Raw genomic sequence first — 10,613 nt, forward strand, 5'->3', positions numbered from 1 at the left:
AGGCTGGGAGCCCTTTGGGGTTTTAATTACAGGCTAATTTCACTGAAAGTTACCTGTCTCAGGTGTGACTGTACATTTTTTCACTAAAGCCTCCAGGAGTGAAATTGGCTTTGTCCTTCCTGCTCAGGAAACAGCATAAGTCATTTTCAGGCAAGGAAACACCCCCTTGCTGCTACAGGCGGGGCATAGTGTGAATTCAGGAAATTGAAACTAACCCTGATCCACTGCCCAGAGGAGCCATGGCTGCAGAGAACCCCGCGGAAAGTCTCCAGGAGGAAGCTACATGTCCCGTCTGTCTGGAGTATTTCACAGAACCTGTGAGTCTGGAGTGTGGGCACAATTTCTGCCGAGACTGCATCAGCCAGTGCTGGGAGGGATCCGATACAGCCCGCTCCTGCCCTCAGTGCAGAGAAACTGTGCAACAGAGAAACCTCAGGCCCAACAGGCAGCTGGCAAATATCATAGAAATCGCCAAGCGGCTGAATTTACAAGCAGCAAAGGCAGCAGGAGGGGACGGGGTGTGTGGGGAACACCAGGAGGCTCTGAAACTGTTCTGTGAAGAGGATCAAACCCCCATCTGTGTGGTGTGCGACAAATCCCGGGCTCACCGCGCTCACACGGTGGTTCCCATACAGGAGGCTGCCCAGGAGTACAAGGTAGGGAATTGCTGTCAGATTATATGGGTTAACTTTTGGGTTTTAATGAGAGGCTAATTTCACTGAAAGTTCCCTTTCATGGGTGTGACTCATCATTCAGCTCTGTAAAGGCTTCATTGTACAGGAGATGATATAACAAAATTAATGATCTGGCAGTGTGATAACAGAGGCAAAATATCAGGTCTTGAAAGTAGGATCTACCCCACCCCTTCCCCAAGGTCCTCCCATTTGGGGGGAGGGATAGCTCAGTGGTTTGAGCATTGGCCTGCTAAACCCAGGGTTGAGTTTTCAAATCCTTGAGGGGGCCATTTGGGGATTTGGTTGTGGATTGGTCCTGCTTTGAGCAGGGGGTTGGACTAGATGACCTCCTGAGGTCCCTTCCAACACTGATATTCTATGATTCTTTGATTTCCCACCCCCAAAGCCCCACTCACTCCATACCCCCTCTCTCCATTTCTCGCTCTCCCCCACCCTCACTCACTTTCACCGGTCTGGGGCAGGAGGTTGGGGTTCAGGTGGGGGTGCAGGCTCTTGGCTAAAGCCAAGGGGTTTGCATGTGGGAGGGGGCTCTGCATGGAGCCTTGCTCAGGATGTTGGGGTGCACGAGGGGGTGATGGGTGCAAGCTCTGGGAGGGAGTTTGGGTGCAGGAGGGGGCTCTGGGCTGGGGTAGACTGTTGGGGTGCAGGAATGGGAATGGGGTGCTGGCCCTGGGAGGAGGGCAGGGGGTTAGGGTGCAGGAGGGGGCACGGGGTGCAGGAGGTGGTATGGGGTGTTGCGTGAAGGAGGGGATATGGGGTGCTGGCTTCAGCTAGGCGGCACTGACTTACCTCGGGAGGCCCCCAGTCAGTGGTGCAGCGGGGCTAACGCAGGCTCCCTGCCTGCCCCAGCCGTTCGCCACTCCCGGAAGGGGCCAACACGCCCCTGTGGCCCCGGGGGAGGCATGTGGCTCTGTGTGTTGCCCCTCTCTGCAGGCACCGCTCCCGCAGCTCTCACTGGCCACAGTTCCCCATTCCCGGCCAATGCGAGCAGTGGGAGCGGTGACTGCAGGCAGTGCAAGTAGCGCCGTGTGGCTGCGGCACGCAGGCAACCCCGCTGTGCCACCGGAGATTGCAATTGACAGGGAAAGTCTCCAGGATCGACTGGTAGGTGACCACTGGTCTAGCTAGACAGAAGGTGGGAAGGGAAACTGAGGCACAAAGCAAGGCAGCGAGTTGCCCACAGTCATCCAGCATGTCAGTGACAGAGCTTAGTATAGAACCCAGTTCTCCCCAGACCAAAACCCAAATCACTTTGCCATGCTACCATCTTCGCATCACCCCACCCAGTGATGAAGTGTATCTGTTAGGAGGGAGAGACACCTTGATAAAGGTGCCAGGCCCACCAGGGAGATGAGGTTTCTTGCTGGGATTCTGAACTTCTGTGTTGCTCCATTAGGGGTTAAACTCAGATGCTGCCGGCGTGCACTAGAGAAGACCACTGGGCTAACCACTGCGTGGGACCCCGAGCACCTAGAGTTTGCACACAAAAGGGCTCCAGACAGCTCAGGTCCATGCCAAATACCACTGGGATTAGACTGGGTTGTAGCAAAACCAACCACAGGCTGGAGCTGACTGGTGCCAGTCTGACCTGTTCTGTTGTGTACGTGGGCAAGGACCAGCCAGAGTGGTTTCATTAGTCCAACCAGGCAGCTTTTTGAAATCTCCCAGAATGCACTGCTTCCGGGATCATTACCAGGGAATGGAATCATGGGGCATCTGCCCAGGGGGCATTGCCATGGAAAGGGTTTAGGACAGCACTGGGCCAAACCCCAACCCGTCCTTTATACAAATCTGCATCATGTCTAATTAGTGTGGGCACTGAGGATTCCCCAGAACATAGGACATGGCCACGCCTGCCTGCATGGGCCCATCCTCACCAGTATCAGTCACACTGTGTGGGCCCACCACTGCTTTTCTCAGTGTGTCCCCACCTGCATCATTCTGCATGACGGTGCTACCCCAGCCCCGTCCCCACCCCCACCGGTGTCCTCCTGCATCCTCAGTCTCCTCCTCCCTTTTGCACCAGACAAAGCCACGTCCAGTGCTGAGTCCCTACCGGGCAGGGATAGTGCTCCACAACACTGGGACTGCACAGCTTCAAACCAGACGAATGGCCTCCCGACGTCTCATGGGGTTTGCCCTGGTGCTTAGACCAGCTCTGCCCAACCAGTGCAGTCCCCAGGGCTTCAGGGCTGAAATCTCAGCCCCTATTTAAACCCTGGTGGCTTCTGGGATTTGTATAACTTGGTTTGTTAAACCTTCTGCAAAACTGGTTTATTGATTCACCCCCATGTGACTCCAGTGCCCTGTTATGTGTTGTACCACTAATCAGTTCACAAATACCAGTAAAGCTTGGTTATAATTGAGATCTCTATCTAATTACTAAAAAGACTAAACCAGAATTGATAACAAGTCTGAATGTGACACACTTCCAGTCTCCATTAGTGAGATTTTATCTCCTTGGTGGCCCTGATGTCACAAAGCGATTAGAACCACAGTCATCATGGGTTTCGGGTGGAAAAACACCCATTTCCAAGCACCTCTCAACTATCCAGATGAAACCTCCCAATTATTTCTGTTTCTTCAGGAAAGAATCCAGGCCCATTTGAAGACTTTGAGGGAAGAGAGAGAAAAGCTGCTGGGATTGAAAGCGACTGGTGAGAGGAATAGCCGGGAGTATCTGGTAGGTGCCTGTTGTTGTTAACTGGCAGGGACTGGCAGTGGGAGGTCTATTTGGAGGCAGACTCCTGTGTGGCCTTGGTGAACATGGGCTTGTGTGTGTTTCTCCATGATCATGGATTGCTGGGTTAGGTTCATGTGTAGACAAGCCCTAAGCTTCCATTTCAGCTGATGAGTTAATGCCTAGTCCTTGTGGCTTTTACAGAAATCCCCCCAAGTGAACTGAATGTCCTCGTGAAGAGCTCTCCACTGTCTGGTCATTTTGTGTATTTTTTAAATGTTTCCTTCTTTTAACTCCTCTGGTATCTCTGTCACTGTAGTGCTGTGTCCTGCCCCCTGCCTCTCTGGGTCTGAATTTCCAGAGACGATAAATAACAGACTATGCTGACCATGACAGGCATGGAAACATCCCTTTCAGAGGGATACAGGGGCCAAAGGGGAAGGTGCAAGAGAATCTCCTGCCTACTACGCACAGGGTAAAGTCAAATGTCAGAAATCTTAGGATTTTCAAAGAAATTCAGCCTCCTCCCCACTCAGCTCTCCATGAAAGGACCCCGGGCTCCATCCATATGTCCCTGACCAGCCCTTGCCCTATTTTCATACAGAAACAAACACAAATCGAGAGGCAGAAGATTGTGTCTGAATTTCAGCAGCTGCAGCAGTTCCTGGAGGAACAAGAGCAACTCCTGCTGGCCCAGCTGGAGAAGCTGGACGAGGAGATTGTGAGGATCCAGAATGAAAATGTCAGTCAACTCTCGGAGCAGGTTTCCCGTCTCAGTGAGCTGATCAGTGAGATGGAGGGGAAGTGTCAGAAACCAGCAAGTGAATTCCTGCAGGTGAGACTGAGTGAGAAACACAGGTGGGTGCTCCAGGGCAGCCAGCTCCTCCCTCAGGGCCACTTGCTGGCTGCCCTGCCGATCAACTCCTCCCCCTCCCTCCAGCACCACCTGCCTGCTGTGATCAGCTGTTCCACTGTGTGCAGGAGAGGCTGGGAGGGAGCGGGAGGAGCGGGGAGGGAGTGTGCTCACAAGAGGAGGCGGGGAAGAGACAGGGTGAGGGAGGAGTGGGAGCGGGAATAGTTGGGCTGGGGTATGGCATTGGGGGAAGGTTTGGAGTGGGGGTGGGGCATAGGGTTGAGCACCCCCAGGGACAATTGGAAACCAGCACCTGTCTTTAGAAACATGCCAGAAACACACAGGGAAGGGAGGGCTCCTGAATCATAAGCACTGGAGTCCAGCAGTCGGCGATCTCTATGGCTTTGTCTTCACTACCCGCCGATCCGGCGGGTAGCAATCGGTCTATCGGGGATCGACTTACCGCGTCTAGTGAAGACGCGGTAAAATCGATCCCCGATCGCTCTGCCGTCGACTCCGGAAATCCACCTCGGCAGGAGGCGGCAGCGGAGTCGGCGGCAGCGCGGCAGCGGTCGACTTTCCCGCGTCCTCACCGCTAGGTAAGCCGACCTAAAATACGCAACTTCAGCTACGGTATTCACGTAGCTGAAGTTGCGTATCTTAGGTCGGACCCCCGCTGTAGTGTAGACCTAGCCTATGTAACTCAGCGTGTGCATTGCTGACATGTGACTGAATATTATTCTTTGCAGAGTCACAGACACAGAGATATGAGAGATGGAAAAGCCCCATTAGCTCAGGGAATCCATGGCCCTGGGGCCAGGGCAGGGCCTTGCTTCACCATATTTGCAAAATCTCTTCCGTGAAATCCCATTTGTGTGTCAGAGGGGACTGAAATTCTTTTGTCTCTCTCTCTTCTAGGATATTAGAAGCACCTTGAGCAGGTACGTGGCTCTCTCTTACTCCCCCTCACACTTCACAACGCTGGGAAAGGGCTTGGTGGTGATGTTAGCACTGCATCTCCCCAGGGCTCTACAGCAAAATGTGTGGGGAAGGTCACATGTTGGATACAAATCTCTCTGATCAACTTCATTCTGAGGTTCTCACCCTTGTATAGAATAATCTGGAATTCTCCATTTAGTGGGAAAGACTGACCAAGTATTTCCTAGAGATTTCACCTCCCTGGGGGACTGGCTGCCTCGGGATTGTGGGGATATGGGCCTGTCACTGCTGGGGCACTGGTCACTATTCAGCCCAGGGCAGCAGCAATCAAGAGTCTTTCCCTCCTGAGGACTGTTTGGAGGCCTGTGTGGAATGAGCAGGGGAGGGGGCAGTTGGTGTCTCAGTCTAGTTCCTAGAGGGCAGATTTCTACAGCACTTCACCCAGGAACTTCCTGTCCCTCAGAGCATGGAGGCTAAGGAGTAAATTGGCCATGGAGACTCAGTTTTCCTTTTATCCCAGAGCTGGTCTCTCCAGTCCAGAGTTGAAGAATATTAATGATTCCTTTGAAGGGAAGGTTGCACGGCCATGGGCTGTGCTGCACCTGCTCTGAGGCTGGGAGAAGTTGAGGAATTCGAACTCCAGGCCCATTAGAGCAGTGACTCTCTAACCAGAACTTATAATGAGTCACACAATGAAATATAATCATGTGAAATTGTTTCTCTCCAGGTGTGAGAAGGGGAAGTTCCAGCAGCCAGAGGAGATTTCTCCTGAACTGGAAGAGCGAGTCAGTGGTTTCTCCTGGAAAACGATTGCGCTATTGGAGACTCTGGGGAAATTCAAAGGTACCTAGAAGGGATCTAGGAACGGAAATTGGGATGAGCCTCTGAGACTGAGGGAGGAGAGTGGCTCTGGCCAATTGGTTCACAATTAGATGATGCTTCTATGTAATTGTTGGGTGAGAATGTCACGCACTTGGGGTCCAAGTCACTCAGGTTGATTAATTCAAACCTTTATTTCTACCAAAAAACATGCCTTGCCATGACAATTACTGTTAAAGAAATAAATGACTCAGACTCATAGACTTTAAGGCCAAAAGGGACCATCATGATCATCCAGTCTGACCTCCTGCTCATTGCAGGCCACAGAACCTCACCCACCCACTCCTGCAATTGACCCCTAACCTCTGGTTGAGTTCCTGGAGTCCTCAAATCATGATTTAAAGACTTCAAGTTACAGAGAATCCACCATTGACACTAGTTTAAATCTGCAAGTGACCAATGCCCCACGCTGCAGAGAAGGCAGAAAACCCCCCAGACTCTTTGCCAATCTGACTTGGGGGGAAATTCCTTCCTGACCCCAAATATGGTGGTCAGTTGAATACCGAGCATTTTGGCAAGACCCAACAGTGAGACATGCGGCAAGGAATTCTCTATAACTCAGAGCCCTCCCCATGTACTGCCTCATCACCAGCCATGGGGCACATTTCTCAAAGGTGCACCCAGCCCATCACTGGGCTCAGGTCCTTTATGCAGCTAATCTGGGCCAAATGGGCTGTAGGGAAGGGGAAAGCCCCACCCCCATGGTCAGGGATCCCTTCAGCACAGGAGCCTCTGGTGCCTCCTCCACAGCAGCTGCAGGCACAAGGCGTGTTCCTGAGAGGGCTGGGAATGGGGTGGGGGTAGGGGTGAGGGTGGGTGGAAGAGGGAGGGGGGGTGGACGAGGGATAAAGGGACGTGGGCAGTGTAAAGCTGGGCCTCTGACACTCTGCACACTGGGCAAGACACATGGTGGCCATTGTCATAGGGATGTAACTCTGGCTGGCTTCAGAACTTCCTCAGCCTGTGCCAAGGTCTGCACCAGCCCCTGCAGACACTGAACAGCAGAGTCACCCCTCAGCTGCTGGTACAGGGGTGAATTTGTCCCATTGAATCAACCTTCCCCCACTGCAATTTCCACAATTATAAAATGATTTTACTATTATTTCTATGTCTGCCTATGGAGGACAAGGCCCTGTCGTGCCGCACTCTGTAGAGATGCTGAGTAAACAGACCCAACAGCTCACAATTAGAACCAGGATTTAGCAAACTCTCAATATCCCGTTAGAGTCAGAGGGACCGAAGTGGATAAAGTTACTTTTATGCCAAAGTCTTTGAAGGCTCTGGGTCTAGGTTACAACAAAAGGCAGTATGTGAATGAGACAAACCAACTGAAGTTTGAAGGGTGGGAGGGGATGAGGAGGGGAAAAGTTAATCTCACTTACAGATTGTCTGTCCTGGGATGGTTGTGAGGCTGCAGGGATGTTGGTTCCATTGCTGGGAGATGCCTGAATGAGAGAGGAAAGAGACGGTTTCAGACCTTTTTATATTAAATATTTGAGTGTTTTTCGGTGTGTTTCTCTGTCATAATTAAAATACAGTTCTCGGAGTTGAGAGTGGGGATGCTGTTATAAATATGAAAGCCTGAAATCTCGTCTCCTTTCTCCTTCCCCCCTCCAGACACTCCTCCGTCTGCACTAGAGACAAAAAGAGGAGGATCCCTAGGAGCATTCAGACAGGGTTAGTTTGCACCTGGAGATTGTCTTTAAATTATCAGAAAATGTCTTCAAGAGATTGTAGCTAAAGTTACCAACCAAACCGACACCAACCACGACACACACAGCCCTAAAAACAACACACTGATCAGTGAGGAGCTCCCACGCTGAAGTCACACAAACACTCCTGACACCAACCTTAGTGCTGAGTTCATGCCCACGCTGCTGAACAGAAAAACTCTCCCTGAACAGCCTGTGAACAGAGCTCTGTGTCCTGAGGGCTGACACATCCCTCTGCTTTACCCTGGTGCAGGGGGTCTCCCCATCACTCTTCTCCAACATCCGGCCTTTCCTCTGGGCAGGGCTGGGCTCTCCCACTGGAGCTGCTCCCTGCTTCCTGGATTGGGGAGACAGTCTCCCTGTGAGACTGTCAGCTCCTCTCTTCTCTCTAGACTGCGGATGGGGCTACCCCATCCAATGCCTCCTCCTACTCTGCTCTTAAGCAGCTCTTCCCCAATGCTGCACCTTCCTCTCTGTTCCCTGGCCTGGGAGTGGAGGCTGCCCCACCTAATGCCATTCCCTACTCTCTGGTCTTAATTGGCTCTTCCTACTCTGGCGGGGGAGTGGAGGCTGTATTAGAGGAGGGAGCTTCCCTCTGGGGTTCAAAGCTGGTACCTGCCTCCTCTGCTTCCTCCTCACCAAAACCTTCCTGGCTGTGTCTCTGATGCTGGGAATGGAGCAGCCCCAGCAGACGGAACAGGGAGCTGATTCCTCAGCAACCAAATGAAAAACTAATGAAGTGACTCCCATTACACAGAGTGAGGAACTGCAGTGACATCTCTGCTCAGTCTCAGGTGCCCAGGACAGAGGCAGCTCCCTGGGATCCAGGCCTGTCCCAGCCAGGACCGGGTTTCTGGGGAGTGCGAGAAATTGTCCCAGCTTCCCCCAGGGCTGACCTCTGCTCCTAATGTTCTGATTCTCTCTCTCCAGTGAATGTGACTCTGGATCGAGACACGGCTTATCCCGACCTCGTCCTGTCTGAGGATCGGAAAAGTGTGAGATGCGGAGACACACGGCAGAATCTGCCCAAAAATCCTGAGAGATTTGACTGTTGGGCCTGTGTGCTGGGCTGTGAGGGATTCATCTCGGGGAGACATTGCTGGGAGGTGGAGGTGGGGGGTGGGGGAGGCTGGGCTGTGGGGGTGGCCAGAGAGTCTGTGGGGAGGAGGGGAGGGATTAGCCTTAGCCCCGACGGGGGGATCTTGGCAGTGAAGCAGTGGCTGGGTCAGTTGCAGGCTCTCACCTCCCCTGAGCCCCCCTGCCCCTGAGCCGGGTCCCCAGCAGGATCCGGGTTTGTCTGGACTGTGACCGGGGACAGGTGACATTTATCAATGCTGGTGACGAGGCCCCGATCTTCACATTCCCGCCGGGCTCCATCCCTGGGGAGAGAATCCGGCCCTGGCTCCGAGTGTGGGACAGAGACACCCGGCTCCGACTGTGTCCCTGAGATGGGTTGGAATATCCCACTGGAGGCCCTGAAATCATACTTTCTAGCCTCACACGCCCTAGTCTCTATAACCTTGGAGGACTCCTGTCTATCCAATCCCTGGCTCCTCATCTCTATAACCTGTGGAAGCCCCTCCCCTTCCCTGCAGCACCAGGGATGAAGCAGGAGGGGGCATGAACCCCTGGGGTTGCAGGAGGGGCAGAGGGGCCCTGAGGGGCAGATGTGGGGGCTCAGTAAGGAGTAGCACTAACAGCCAGGCTGGGGACAGGCAGAGATGGGGGTGGCAGAGACACAGAATTAATCAATTAGGGTTTGGGGAGAATCTGGAAGCTCCACAGCAGCAGGGAGTGTCTTGTACAGATCTGTGGGAATAGATCTCACTGGGGTCTCCCAGCCAGAGCTCCTGCCGCAGGGGTCCAAGTCACCTTCCCCTGTAACTACAGGACAGCTGGTAACCCTGTAATTGTCACAAAAGGGCGGGGGGAAGGTGAGATGGGTGCAGTTTGACAAAAAAACTGTGACACAATGATGATTTTTTTTAAGGTTAATAATCTCATGGTTGTTTTTTTTAACTCCTGAGGTTGGCAGCACTGGGAGAGGCAGGGACAGGGCGGGTTTAACCAGAGGGAATGAGAAGAAGCAAGAAGAAAAATGTGAATGAAAATGAAACAAGAATCAAGGGAGAGTCCAGGAGAAATGGTGGAAAATAGAATTGAGAAAAGTGAAAGGAAAATATCCCTGGCAGGGGAACCAGCCATTCAGCAAGAGGGGAAGGGGCAGCAAGAGGGGAAAGGGTAAAAGCAGAGAAAAGAATGGAGCAGCCATGGGGGATGATCTGTGGGAGGGAGAAGAGGAGAGTGGGAGAGGAAAATAAACAGGGGTGGGAAGTGAGGGCTACAAAAATGCTGAGTAGAAAATGGTGGGATGAAAGAAAAGGGAGAAGGAAAGGGAATATGAGAGGGACAGAGGGATTTATTACATGTTACTGAAAGAGAGCGACTGTAACTCATCAATTCCCTATATTAGTTCCTGAGCAACTGTACGGTTGTTGTGCCATTAAGAAAACTATTCTCGGTAGCTGGGGAATCTCCTTTCCATGCTGTGGTTATTAAGGCTCCTTCTCAGCTCTGGGTTGGGACAAGGGTGTTCGGTGAGAAAGTTGGCAACCCAAATTCTGTAAATAAAACATTACCAACAATTCTTGCCTGTTCCACTTTACTGTCCCAGCTGCAGGTGCTGGGGGCAGCATCATGGGATTTGCTTCCTGACTTGGTTGTGACCCCCCAGCACCCACAGGAAATATCGCGCCTCTAGGAGGAGAGTTTGGGGTTTTACTGTGATGTGTCACTATCCAGCCTGTGCTCTGTCTCTGTCCTGTACACACCCGTGCCAATCAGGAATTGCTCAG

General features: G+C 52.5%; 1 pseudogene; it reads left to right on the plus strand.

The window, feature by feature from the left end:
• Nucleotides 1–232: 232 nt before the first annotated feature.
• LOC135887645 (zinc finger protein RFP-like) lies at nt 233–9,205 on the plus strand (annotated as a pseudogene).
• Nucleotides 9,206–10,613: the final 1,408 nt, after the last annotated feature.

The sequence above is a fragment of the Emys orbicularis genome, chromosome 13 (assembly GCF_028017835.1).
Source record: "Emys orbicularis isolate rEmyOrb1 chromosome 13, rEmyOrb1.hap1, whole genome shotgun sequence".
Classification (NCBI taxonomy): domain Eukaryota; kingdom Metazoa; phylum Chordata; order Testudines; family Emydidae; genus Emys; species Emys orbicularis.